Here is a 14,628-nt window from a genome sequence, read left to right on the forward strand (position 1 = left end):
GCTCTCTGGGTCTGGTTAAGGGGCTGTTGTTGTGCTGGACTGTTGTCTGGGTCTGTGCTGACTGAAGTGTAATCACCTGCTGTTCCAGCTCCACCTGCCTTACCTCCAGCTGGGTGAATTTGTCCTTCATTTCAATGAGGGAGTGGTAATCTGTGCTGGGAGGTTGACTCTCCGCTGGGGGTTGCTCATCTGTGGGGTTACATAATGAAGAGGTCTGGTCTGACCCGCTCGGTGTGGGGGTATCTTTATCAAGGGAGAGCTTCTCCTGCTGGGCTAATTCTTTGATTAGGTGAAAGTCCAGCTGAAACTGTTTGTGGTTATTCTGTACCATTACTGTTCCGGATTTATAGATATTTATATTACTTAACTCAGAGTCCTCGTTATCAAGTATTCTGAGTTTCCACCCCTCGTTAACCCCCCCTCTCTTAACAAAGGGGTAGTGTGCTAATATGGCACTGTGCCATGCCAGGGGATGGTTTGTGTGGAAGATAAGGTTGCTGATGTTCCCATTTTTGTAATAGTCAGCAAAAAGTGCCTCTTGATTTTCCATAAGGAGCTTCTTCTTGTGGTCTTTTCTTGCCTTATCATTCTTTACATGCAAAGGGTACTGTATTTTAATTACCTCTGAACAGCGGGAGGGAGCTTCTAAGGCCTCTCCATTTGGTTGGGGTAGACTGTGTGACTCTCCTGCCATTGTTGGGCTAATGGGCTTTGACACCTCTCACTTGACACGTCAGTGCTAGTTGAAGCTGTATCAAGCTTGGTAGAATTATGTTAGAATTCAGTCCTTATAAAGTAATGTTGTGTATTTTTCTTCTTGGCTTTTGGAAATAAAATATAGTTTCAGACTAAACATTACTCACTCAGTTCCAGGTTGGATGGTGTTTTCAGGTTTCTGTTGTTTTCCAGAGAATTTGCTGTATAGGGTAATAAGTCCTTGGTTGCTGTGAACTTTCCAGGTGATTCCGTAATTCCGTCCAAAATCAGGTTGTAGGTTTTAAGTTTTGATTTGAAGTAGGGGTTATGTTGAAGAGGGTAGAATCCAGTATGTGTTCCTGACAAAAAATCCAAGTTTATCTAACTCCTAATCTATCTTTTTTAAAGAAAATGCTGAAAAATGCAGGAGCTCTGATCCTGACCTCTGCTCTGCTCTATATATCTTTATCTGTCTCTCTCTGTCTCTCTCTCTCTCTCTCTCTCTCTGTCTCTCTCTCTCTCTCTCTCTCTCTCTCTCTCTCTCTCTCTCTCTGTCTCTCTGTCTCTCTCTCTCTCTCTCTCTCTCTCTCTCTCTCTCTCTGTCTCTCTGTCTCTCTCTCTGTCTCTCTCTCTCTCTCTCTCTCTCTGTCTCTCTCTCTCTCTCTCTCTCTGTCTCTCTCTGTCTCTCTCTGTCTCTCTCTCTCTCTCTCTCTCTCTTTATTGGCATAGGAAACATATGTTTACATTGTGAAAGCAAAATTGATAATAAACTGTCTCTCTGTTTCTCTCTGTCTGTCTCTCTCTCTCTATCTTTAAACTATGAGAAATCATTGTAAAATAAATATGAATGCACTATTATCGATGGTTAGAAGTGTTTGATTGTTCCTGTTACATGGTAGAGTTATTTGATAAACGGATAGATAGAAAACCTGGAGATGATCATCATTACTGTTGTCTAAGTGAAACACGTGGTTGGGTTCAATTCTTTCCATTTCGATTCAGGAGACAGTTTGAAATACAACAAATTGAAAATGGGCCATTATTTTCTGTGTCCTTTTCGATCGAGTCCCTGAATTGAAATGAAATTGACCGACAACCCTGCAGTGAAGACGCTGCACTAGACCCATTTTCAAAAAGCACCCTAGAACAGGAGAGGTGATCTAGGATCAGTTCCCGCCAGTCCATAGAAATCATTTTAGTTATGAACCAAATAGCAAAACTGGTCCTCTATCAGCAATCCAACTCTAAGACTCCCTGACCACAATGACCTCAGCAGCTAACTGTGACCACAATGACCTCAGCAGCTAGCAGTGACAACAATTACCTCAGCAGCTAGCTGTGACCACAATGACCTCAGCAGCTAGCTGTGACCACAATGACCTCAGCAGCTAGCAGTGACCACAATGACCTCAGCAGCTAGCAGTGACCACAATGACCTCAGCAGCTAGCTGTGACCACAATGACCTCAGCAGCTAGCTGTGACAACAATGACCTCAGCAGCTAGCTGTGACCACAATGACTTCAGCAGCTAGCTGTGACCACAATGACCTCAACAGCTAGCTGTGACAACAATGACCTCAGCAGCTAGCTGTGACAACAATGACCTCAGCAGCTAGCTGTGACAACAATGACTTCAGCAGCTAGCTGTGACCACAATGACCTCAGCAGCTAGCTGTGACCACAATGACTTCAGCAGCTAGCAGTCACCACAAAGTTACAACTCAACAATGACCTCAGCAGCTAACTGTGACCACACTGTTACAACTCTACAACGACCTCAGCAGCAGGTGGTAACCAGACTGTTACAACTCTACAATGACCTCAGCAGCTAGCTGTGACCACAGTGTTACAACTCAACAACGACCTCAGCAGCTAGCTGTGACCACAGTGTTACAACTCAACAACGACCTCAGCAGCAGGTGGTGACCACACTGTTACAACTCTACAATGACCTCAGCAGCTAACTGTGACCACAGTGTTACAACTCAACAACGACCTCAGCAGCTAACTGTGACCACAGTGTTACAACTCAACAACGACCTCAGCAGCTAACTGTGACCACACTGTTACAACTCTACAATGACCTCAGCAGCTAGCTGTGACCACAGTGTTACAACTCAACAACGACCTCAGCAGCTAGCTGTGACCACAGTGTTACAACTCTACAATGACCTCAGCAGCTAGCTGTGACCACAGTGTTACAACTCAACAACGACCTCAGCAGCTAGCTGTGACCACAGTGTTACAACTCAACAACGACCTCAGCAGCAGGTGGTGACCACACTGTTACAACTCTACAATGACCTCAGCAGCTAGCTGTGACCACAGTGTTACAACTCAACAACGACCTCAGCAGCTAGCTGTGACCACAGTGTTACAACTCAACAATGACCTCAGCAGCAGGTGGTGACCACACTGTTACAACTCTACAATGACCTCAGCAGCTAACTGTGACCACACTGTTACAACTCAACAACGACCTCAGCAGCTAGCTGTGACCACAGTGTTACAACTCAACAACGACCTCAGCAGCTAGCTGTGACCACAGTGTTACAACTCAACAATGACCTCAGCAGCAGGTGGTGACCACACTGTTACAACTCTACAACGACCTCAGCAGCTAGCTGTGACCACACTGTTACAACTCAACAATGACCTCAGCAGCTAGCTGTGACCACACTGTTACAACTCAACAATGACCTCAGCAGCTAGCTGTGACCACACTGTTACAACTCAACAACGACCTCAGCAGCTAGCTGTGACCACACTGTTACAACTCAACAACGACCTCAGCAGCTAACTGTGACCACACTGTTACAGCTATGATTCTCTTTGATCATTGAGGTATGGAGGCAGTGATGTTCAGTGCTGCAGGCAGCTGTGTGTCTGTCTGTCTGTGTCCATCTGTGTCCGTCTGTCGCCTGTCAATCCATCCAGTGATTTTCTGAGATGTAACTAGGCCCTTGAAAGTTCCTACACTAGTCTCTCTAGTGGAAGTGGGGCAGTGTGTTACGTTGTTCAGCATCCCCCTCATCACCAATTGAATTCTGATCAAAGCAATTGAGCGGGATCACAGGCACACACCCACACACAGATACACACACAGACTATCCAAACCCTGGGGGCTCTAGTCGAGCCACTTCTTTTCCTAATGTATTTGTTTGGTCATTCATATGTACAGTCTCTCTAGTGGAAGTGGGTCAATATGTTACATACACTATACACATTCATTCACTAGTTCTATCTTTGTTTCAATTATCACCCAATGATCTAAGTTAAACCCAGTATTACTATAGACAGAAGACCTTTATGGTTGAATACACTAAAACAGACATTACTCTTTGACACAGCACATTGTAAGTAGACTTCTGGTTCTTTTTAGTCCAGTTCCTGTGTCACATGAATGGGGATATTTTATCTTTACATTTTAGCAGATGCTCTTATCCAGAACCATTTTCAGGAGCAATTAAGTGTCTCAAACAAGGGCACATTACATATTTTTTGTTGTTGCTACCTCTGGGATTCAAACCAGCAACCTTCATTTATTGGCCCAACACACAACCACTACACTGCCACCTTTTCACCTCTGTCTCATGCCACTTAGCATTGTGTGTGTGTGTTTACATGCGTGTGTGCATTATACTAGAACAGAGACTATAGGGTTTACCTAAGGACATTGTGTCGTCTCTGTCTGGCTGTGTGAGGACAGAACGCACAGGTGTTAAACATACAGGATCTGAAACACATCTGTCTAGCATTTTCATGTGTGAGTGTCTGCCTCTGCATGTACTGTCTGGTAAGCATCAGTTGAAATATGTCTTTAAAATCTCTTAATGATCAGATCCTTTATTAAAAAATGTTGCCTAATATGAGATACCCAAATCCAACTGCCTAAATCTCAGGACCTGAAGCAGGATATGCATATTCTTTTCAAAGGAAACACTTTGAAGTTTGTGGAAATGTGAATGTAGGAGAATATAAGACATTAGATCTGGTAAAATATAATACAATCGCATTTTTTTGGTCAATCTTCTTTGAAGTGCAAGAGAAAGGCCATAGTGTATTATTCCAGCGCAGGCACAATTTAGATTTTGGCCACTAGATTGCAGTAGTGTATGTGCAACGTTTTAGACTGATCCAATGAACCATTGCATATATGTTATAAATTATGTATTAACTGCCCAAATGTTCCAAATTGGTTTATTAATGCATTTTCAAGTTCATAATTGTGCACTCTCCTCAAACAATTGCATGGTATTCTTTCACTGTAATAGCTACTGTAAATTGGACAGTGCAGTTAGATTAACAAGAATTTAAGCTTTCTGCCCATATCAGATAAGTCTTTGTCCTGTGATTTTTTTGTTTTGTTACTTACAACCTCATGCTAGTGACATTAGCCTACGTTAGACAGAACATAACAGGATCTGTATCAACCTGATAATGGCCTCTAGTGGGGGGACATAGCATGACAGTACCTCTATCAATCTGATAATGACCTCTAGTGGGGGGACAGAACATATCAGGACCGATATCAATCTGATAATGACCTCTAGTGGGGGGACAGAACATAACAGGACCTCTATCAATCTGATAATAACCTCTAGTGGGGGGACATAGCATGACAGTACCTCTATCAATCTGATAATGACCTCTAGTGGGGGGACAGAACATATCAGGACCTCTATCAATCTGATAATGACCTCTAGTGGGGGGACATAGCAAGACAGTACCTCTATCAATCTGATAATGACCTCTAGTGGGGGGACAGAACATAACAGGATCTGTATCAATCTGATAATGTCCTCTAGTGGGGGGACAGAACATATCAGGACCTCTATCAATCTGATAATGACCTCTAGTGGGGGGACAGAACATAACAGGACCTCTATCAATCTGATAATGACCTCTAGTGGGGGGACAGAACATAACAGGACCTCTGTCAACTTCATAGTGACCTCTAGTGAGGGGACAGAACATAACAGGACCTCTGTCAACTTCATAGTGACCTCTAATGAGGGGACAGAACATAACAGGACCTCTATCAATCTGATAATGACCTCTAGTGAGGGGACAGAACATAACAGGACCTCTGTCAACTTCATAGTGACCTCTAGTGAGGGGACAGAACATAACAGGACCTCTATCAACTTCATAGTGACCTCTAGTGAGGGGACATAACATAACAGGACCTCTATCAACTTCATAGTGACCTCTAGTGAGGGGACAGAACATAACAGGACCTCTATCAATCTGATAATGACCTCTAGTGAGGGGACATAGCATGACAGCCAGAAAGTTACATCTTAAATAACGTTGTGAATTGCAGAGTTGGCCTTGCTCATGCCTCTTTCTTCTTTCTAACTTCTCTGGTGTGGTTATCATGTGCGGTGGTACGTAAGGGAAACTATTTATATTCTACATGTTCCCCCTTTAGGTTTCACAGATGAAGAATAGTAAGAAAAAGTCACGTTTGAGATGTTCGTGTAAGAGTTTCAGTCATGTGGGAAAGAGAAGGGAAGTCTGGGTCCCAAATAGAACCCTATTCATATAGTGTAGCACTTTTGACCAGAACCCTATGGCCCCTGGTCAAGCGTAGTGCACTAGGGTGCCATTTGGGACGAATCAAAAAAAAAAAAGCTATTTCTTCCCAGGTTCTTTCTCCGGTCTTCACAAAGAGTCTTTGTAGCAGGGCAGGATTAGACCGCTGTATTCAGTTTCACACACATCAGAGGGGTTTCAGCGTCAGGCAGCGGTGACAGGTCCAAATTGAGAAAGTAAATAAACACCAGTCAGAGATGTCTTGAGTTCCACAGTTCTCTGGTGATAATGACCCCAGCAGCAGCCAGAGACCTGGGAAACCCACCTTGCCTGTGTGTGTGTGTGTGTGTGTGTGTGTGTGTGTGTGTGTGTGTGTGTGTGTGTGTGTGTGTGTGTGTGTGTGTGTGTGTGTGTGTGTGTGTGTGTGTGAGTCCAGAGCAACAGGTTAGAAGAACAACAAAGAGCCTGTTTTATTATTCAGACGTGGTTCACACAGTCTGACATTGTATGGTCAGGGTCAAGGGTCAAGTGTCTGAGCAGGGGCAGAGGGCTGGTAGAGTGGGGGTGATGGGTTACAAAAGGGGAGTCAGTCATAGCGGAAGTGAGGAGGGGGTGTAGACAATGCCAATGTCTGTTGGGAAGTGATGGGAGATGGGAGGTGATTCTCTCCCCTGGTTATGGTAAAGGGTTGGAGGCAGGTAGGGAGGGGGAGTGAGGGAGGGACGCAGGGAGTAAGGAAGGGAGGGAGGGATGCAGGGAGTAAGGAAGGGGGGGGGGGTTCCTGGGGGTTTTCTACAGGGGTCAAAGGTGACTGGGGAAGTGGAGTGTGGGGAAACCTCTTTCTCTTCTCCTTATGTTCTCCCCTCTCTCTGTCACAGTGTAAAGGACCATGCCAGTCAGGACTACACAGGTTCTCTGTGTCACGGGGCTTCCAATGAGTGGGCTTCAAACACATGACAGAACATGAGAATGTAAATGTGTATTTGTTGTTCCTGAGAGCAAAATAATGAAATGCAGATAGATTGTTTTTGCAAATCAGGAGATTACGATGTGTCAGCAAGTTTCATTTACAAGGCATTCCAGTACATTGCAGTTAATCGACTAGAGGGCAAGAGCATGCGTTTCAACAACTCTTCATTTGAAAGTCTTTGGCTGTTTGCAAAAATGTATATGTGAACGTATTCCTCTTGGAGGTTGTGTTGCAGCTGAGCACACTGCTTTCAAAACAACTGTAGGGAAGACTGTAGCAGTCATGAGATAACAATTCATCTCCACTATAAAGAGAGTTTCCCCTTGAGGTTGGAGTCAAAGCTTTCCTGTTCAGAAATGTAGTAACTATTGGATATAATGAAAGGTGTTTATATGGGACATAGAGAGGAACAGAGGTGCTAAATCAGCTAAAAACACTCCTGTGTTTCTTTCAACAACAAAACATATGTTCAAAGAAGGTCTTTCTCTTTCATCTGAGCTTCCCTCCAAAATTGCATTCTCTGCAAAAACCAAAACAATTCTGCTCAAAATGGATAATATTCACCGTTTTCTTTTAGGCATGATTAACACGATTAACCACACCGTCAACAGACGGTTGAGACTTTACCCGTGGGCCTAATTTGCTAAGACAGTCCTCTAAAAACTGAAACCCTCTGCTAGGACATGATACGTTTGGGCTCAGGGATTTACTTTAATCCCTAATGTTGGAACAGAAGGCTTTGGTTGCTGGCACGCACACTTACAGCAACTTAATCAGCATGAGTCTGCTGCTCACATGCCTATCAATCAATCAAATGTATATGTAAAACCTGTTTTTACATCAGCAGATGTCACAAGGTGCTACTACAGAAACCCAGCCTAAAACCACAAACAGCAAGTAATGCAGATGTAGAAGCACATTCCTATTTTCTTGTCTTCTATCCCTAACATCTCCCGCAACATGATCTGATTCCCCAATGTAGAGAGAGAGAGAGAGAGAGAGAGAGAGAGGGGTAGAGAGACCAATAAGCATCATAAGAGAAAAGGAGGAGAGAGAGAGAGAGAGAGAGAGAGAGAGAGAGAGAGAGAGAGAGAGAGAGAGAGAGAGAGAGAGAGAGGGAAATAACACCAGCCATGTGTTTTCGGGGTCTTTTGTACCATTTGATCCCTGAGACAGAAATAAAGAGAATGGTTTGTCTGATGACTGACTGCACAGTGCATCTGCAGGAGGGACATTGAGGAGGAGGGGAAACCAGTTTTGGTTTCTGTGTTTTGGGTTTTCTGCTGACTGGCAGGAGAGGAGAGGGAGCCGAGGGGGAGAGGGGAGGAGAATTAGAGCATGTATCAGCTACATACACGAGTGCAGAACCTGAGATGGTGGACCTAAAAATTAACATAGAGGTCTCAAACCAACCCAACAGGAAAAACCAGTAACATCACCTCTCTCTTTCTCTCTGCAGAACGCTCTAAAATAACCTGCTCTAGTTGCGACTTTAGCAAAGTTCAGCTAGAGTTCACTGGCGCTCCTCTCCCTTTCCAATAGGGTGAGCCTTTCATGTCTATGCTGGCTAACTGTCTCGACTGCAACAGCAGCAGCAGCAAATGCAGTCTGTTTGAAGCTGCCACCCAATTTATAGTAGTAGGCTCCATAACAAGCTCAACTTCTTCAGGATTGGTGGGTCCCCCATGGGACAGTTGAGCTAATGTAGGCTAATACAATTAGGATGAGGTTGTAAGTAACAATAATATTTCCCAGGCCATAGACATAACTGATATTGGCAGAAAGCTTAAAAGGTAATTATCAAACAAACAGCATGCAGCAACAGAATGCCTTTAACTAGCTGTGTGAACATGTAGTAGGGATAAGCACTGTATGCTCCCTCTAATTCTCTCTCTCTTTTTCTCTCTCTCTCTCTTTCTCTCTCTCTTCTCTCAGAGGACCTGAGCCCTAGGACCATGCCTCAGGACTACCTGGCCTGATGAATCCTTGCTGTCCAGTTTCAACTGTTCTGCCTGCGGCTATTGAACCCTGACCTGTTCACTGGATGTGCTACCTTGTCCCGGACCTGCTGTTTTGGACTCTCTCTCTGCCACACCTGCTGTCTCAAACTCTGAATGATTGGCTATGAAAAGCCAACTGACATTTACTCCTGAGGTGCTGACCTGTTGCACCTTCTACAACCACTGTGATTATTAGTATCAGACCCTGCTGGTCATCTATGAACATTTGAACATCTTGGCCATGTTCTGTTATAATCTACACCTGGCACTGCCAGAAAAGGATCGGCCACACTTCAGAGCCTGGTTCCTCTCTAGGTTAATTCCTAGGTTCTGGCCATTCTAGGGAGTTTTCCTAGCCACCGTGCTTCTACATCTGCAATGCTTGCTATTTGGGGTTTAGGCTGGGTTTCTGTACAGCACTTTGTGACATCAGCTGATGTAAAAAAGGACTTTATAAATAAATGTGATTGAAATTTGAATCATATCCATCAGATCTAAATGAGTCCCAAATGGCACCCTATCTCCTATGTAGTTCACTCCTTTCGCCAGGGCTTGGTCAAAAGTAGTGCACAACACAGGCCATTGGGTGCCATTTGGGACATAGTGAGTCACTCCAATACACAGAACAAGATAGAGACAAGGCTCACTTCTGCCATCTAGTGCTGATTGATTGACATGTTGGCTACTGTCTGATACCAATTGATTTAATTTATTTGATTGTTAAAGACACACTGTGGTCAAATGAAGGGTGGTTAGTTATCATGTTAAAACAGTGAATTACTTGAAGTTTGGTCTAGTGGTAGCTCTGCCTACTCTGGACCACACATACCTGCAGGCAACGGGGCCACAAATCCCACCTACTGTAGGCTTATCCAATGGCGACCCGTCATTCAGGCCAGCCCCACCTTTTTGGGTTACCTGTTTTGCATGTTATTTTAAATGCAATAAATGATGCTGAATGAACTGTTTGGCTGCCAGACAAGGCTCAGCTGATAGCCAGATGTCGCAGTGGTAAGGTGTTGGAACTGCTGTTGGGACTCTGAGGTTGGGCAGCTTTATGTAGGCCCTAACAGTTTGTGGGCAAAACAAAAAATGTTTTTTTGCCCCACCAAGATATACATGTTAAAATCGCCACGGGACCTATCTGTCTCCCTCTCTACCTTTCAACTGTCACTGTCCATAAAACAAACATATGTCAAAAAGCAACTAAATGTATACTACTGAACTGTTGGCTATTGCAAAACCGTTTAGAAAACGATGTACTGTAGGCTAGTGTCATTAAAGATTGAAAGAATTTTAGTTTTTCTATCTTTGGTTTTTCTTTTTTCAATGACAGCGGAGTGGGATGTCATTTGGTCCACATGTCTGTCTCAAAAGAACAGAAAATCTAAAGATAAGGGAGCTGTCTGAACTCTGACCAGCCTCTTCAGAAGAAGTCTAAACGGAGTGGTTATTCTCCCTGCAGTCTGTTTCTCCTCTGTTTGGTTAAGTCTCTCACATCCAATTTGTCTTCATTTCTCCAAGCTGTTGCTGCTGCAGAGCCTGACCACCTGGGGGTAGAACCAATTACAATACAGAGTTTACCATACGGCTGGCTAGTGAGCCTCTCTGGGGAGGGGGGGGGGGGGGGGATGCTGATTGAAACTGAGGGGGAATGTTCATTACTGTAACTGCATGTTTATTAGTCCACTATATTATGACCCATCAAGGACAAATACAGCATACACCCTATACACAATATACACGCAACATTCAACAATTTCAACGATTTTACTTAGTTACAATTCATATAAAGAAATCAGTCAATTTAAATTAATTAATTCCCCAGTGGGTGGGCCTATGCCCTCCCAGGCCCACCCATGGCTGCGCCCCTGCCCAGTCAATCAGAATTAGTTTTTCCCCACCAAAGGGATTTATTACAGACAGAAATACTCCTCAGTTTCATCAGCTGTCTGGATGGCTGGTCTCAGATCCTGCAGGTGAAGAAGCCGGATATGGAGATTCTAGGCTAGTTGGATGTACTGTTTGCTGTGCCAAACTCCAATGACATTGGAGGCAGCTTATGGTACAGAAATTGTACACTTCCTCAAAACTTATGTGACACATTTTAGAGTGGCCTTTAATTGTCCCCAGCACAAGGTGCACCTGTGTAGTGATCATGCAGTTTAATCAGCTTCTTGATTAGCCACACCTGTCAAGTGGATGGATTATCTTGGCAAAGGAGAAATGCTCACAAACAGGGATGTAAACACATTTGTGCACAGAAATAATCTTTCTGTCCATATGGAACATTTCTAGGATCAATACTTTACATGTTGCGTTTGTATTTTTGCTCATAACGGGCTGAAACATAGCGGGCTGAAAAGAGGCCATACATAATATCATCCTGTTTTGGAGGGTGAGGCTGCAGACATGGATTTTGTGCCTGGAAATTAAAGAATGAGCCAATGGTTTAATGAAAGGCATCCGTTGACGACTGATGCCAAACAGAGATGATTGTCCGACAAAACAATGGGCAGGTTTTTGTGCATATGCTACTCGTCCAAAAATAGTTCATTTTACTTGAGTTCTAAAAAACGTGCAATGATGAATGCTTTTCGTTTTCATGTCTCTCAGTGCACCTAGTCACCGCTGACTACTGGTAAGGTTCACAAACTGCAAATATATATCAATCCACTAGGAGGTGCCATCAGGCTGTTTACGAATCCAGCCATTGGCCGTGTACAGCTTCCAGAGGACTCAACTGCCACGCAAGACAGAAAACCCTGAGTAATTCTAAAGCTAAGCAGCTTCAGTTAGCTTCACGTTCCAACTCAGGCTACATTTGTGGCGAAATCAAAATGAAAGAAAAGTGTATCTTGTAAATTCAGCAGCCTTTGTATTATGTGTCGTTAATAACGTAATTAATGTTTTACTTTGCGTGAAGTTTTATAGGCATTCTGTCATTACTAAATATGTAATGTGATAGGTATTTCATTATTACTATATTTTAACACAAAAAGACATTAGATTAATCAAATATTTAATCAGTCGTCTTTCTCAAATGAAAGGGATGATGACACAATTTTTGCGAGAGAGAGAATCTGATTAATCGGTCCTCAACTCGCGACTCAGACGCTTCATTCAGGTATAAATTGAGTTCGACCTAGATTAGCCTGCAGGTTAGTTCTGAAGGATTCGTTGCCATAGAAATGTACCTGGCTAAAAGGGGAGCCACTTTCGTGTCCCGAGTTGAACTCAGAGTTGACCGAAGTTACTTCGTTACCTCCTCAAACCAGATTCATAGAACAGGGCTCTGGTGAGCTGTCTGTAATATTAGTTTAGACTCGACTTGCTGAGCTAGGACACCATTATCAGAGCAGATGAAATGTAATACCAGTAGTAATGACAGCCGCTATAGTCTGACAGCTTCGTTTTAATGGTTAATTGATTTGTACCCTTTGCAGACAGCCATACGCACAGCAGAATTATCCCCAACACATTTTATTTATTAGCTTTTATGACCTAGTGGTGTTTTCACAAAAACATTTGCTCAATTAAACGATAATATGGCTCATTCGGCAGCTGCAAATTTATTCAAATTGAGGAATGCATTAAGGGGGAGATATAAAGTGTACTTTATGTAAATTACACTTGTGTTTAAAATAATAGTTTGAAATGTTTCCCTTGATAGTTAAGGCTTTTAAAGTAAATCTTATGGTAATTACCATAACATTGTGGTTGCTGTATGGCGTATTTTTTGGTATAGTTAGTTGTAGGCCTATTTCTTTCACATGACATTTGTTTCAGATTCCAACTGAGGGAATTCAATTGATTTAAGCATGAGTAGTTTTATTCCCAATACTACTATGTTTTTCATATGAGAATTTGCCTTCCACCCCTCTCTTATATCTAACAAATTACACTTCTTCCACAGACAAAAACCAGGCACACACATTTTAATCAGAAAATTCAGCTGTTCTAGTTTATTTATCTGATATGGTTTAACATAGGCCAATAAAGACATTTCAATCTTGAATCCATCTGATGAAACAGACAAGCTGTATCGAATCAAAATGACATGTTATTTGTCACCTGCACCGAATAGAACTGGTGTAGACTTTACCGTGAAATGCTTTTACTGATGAGCCCTTCCCAGCGATGCAGTGTTTAAAGATAATACAATAGTAACGAGGAATATAATAAAATACACAAGAGTGGAGCTATAGTACCAGTACCAGATCAATTTGCAAAGATATGAGGTATTTGTGGTACATATGTGCAGTGCCTTCAGCAGTGGCGAATTTAGCATGTAAATGTTGTTGGGGCAAAACAATTAAAATGTGGGATGCATGCCAGCTAAGCCACAACACAATATATTAATTGCACTATACCACTGTTACATCTGGCTATCAGCGGAGCCTTGTCTGGCAGCAAAACAGTTAATTCAGCCTCATTTACTGCTTAAAAAAAAGCTGATATGGCTGATTTGCTTAAACAAATGTGGTTTCTACTGACAATTGAGATGTACAAACTATGGGGACAACAAGCAGATAAGAGGCAATCCGTAATAGTGATTAAGACATTAATGAGCGGGCTAGGATGAACGTAGTCAATATAACTATTTGTTCGGCACTTTTGAAATGTACAGCGACAGAATTCAGAACATGGGCCGTTCTTATGATAAATAAAGGGGGCATCTAAGCAGACAATGAAAGCTCTTACAATATTTGATGATTACAGTTCAACAAAAACAGGTTATTGAGGCTACATGTGCACCACCAAGTCAGAACAGTAGGTGAAAGTAGACCAAATTATTAGGGTGAGGCACATGGGCTGCTAACAGCTAACTACACAACATACACTTAGTATTACTTTCTTAGCTACAGTATACATATCCCCTGGCATATTACATCATTTATGCAGCAGCATACAATAAATTGTTTGACTCACCTTGTTGTGCTGTGTTCACTTGAACAGGAAGGTGGTGCATGGCCTTCGTGGGAAAATATTGTCTTCAAACTTTGTCATCAAAGTCTGGCATTCTCTGGATTTATGGTGCTTTCAAGACAACTGGGAACTAAAAAAAAAAGGTTGAATCAAGATGACGTCAGTGATCTTCAGGTCGTAGCTTTAGAAAGAAGCCCGAGTTCCCAATTTACAATTCCGAGTTGGATGAAAGTTCAAAACGTATTTTCCCAGTCAGAGCTTGTTTTTCAAGAGTTCCCAGTTGTCTTGAACTCACTAAAGTCAGATTTTTCAGTTCCGAGGAAACAGTTGTTTTGAGCACGGCACAAATCATGCTTTTTTGACAGCATGGCCAATGTTGAATGTTTATCATTTGAAACTACGAAAAGAGACCCTTAATCTTAGACTTGGGACCACACAGCCACAGCCACTCTACTGAATAGCAGGCTAAGGATTGCTTTGCAATGCTTGCAGTTA

Source organism: Oncorhynchus mykiss, chromosome 26, assembly GCF_013265735.2.
Source record: "Oncorhynchus mykiss isolate Arlee chromosome 26, USDA_OmykA_1.1, whole genome shotgun sequence".
NCBI lineage: Eukaryota > Metazoa > Chordata > Actinopteri > Salmoniformes > Salmonidae > Oncorhynchus > Oncorhynchus mykiss.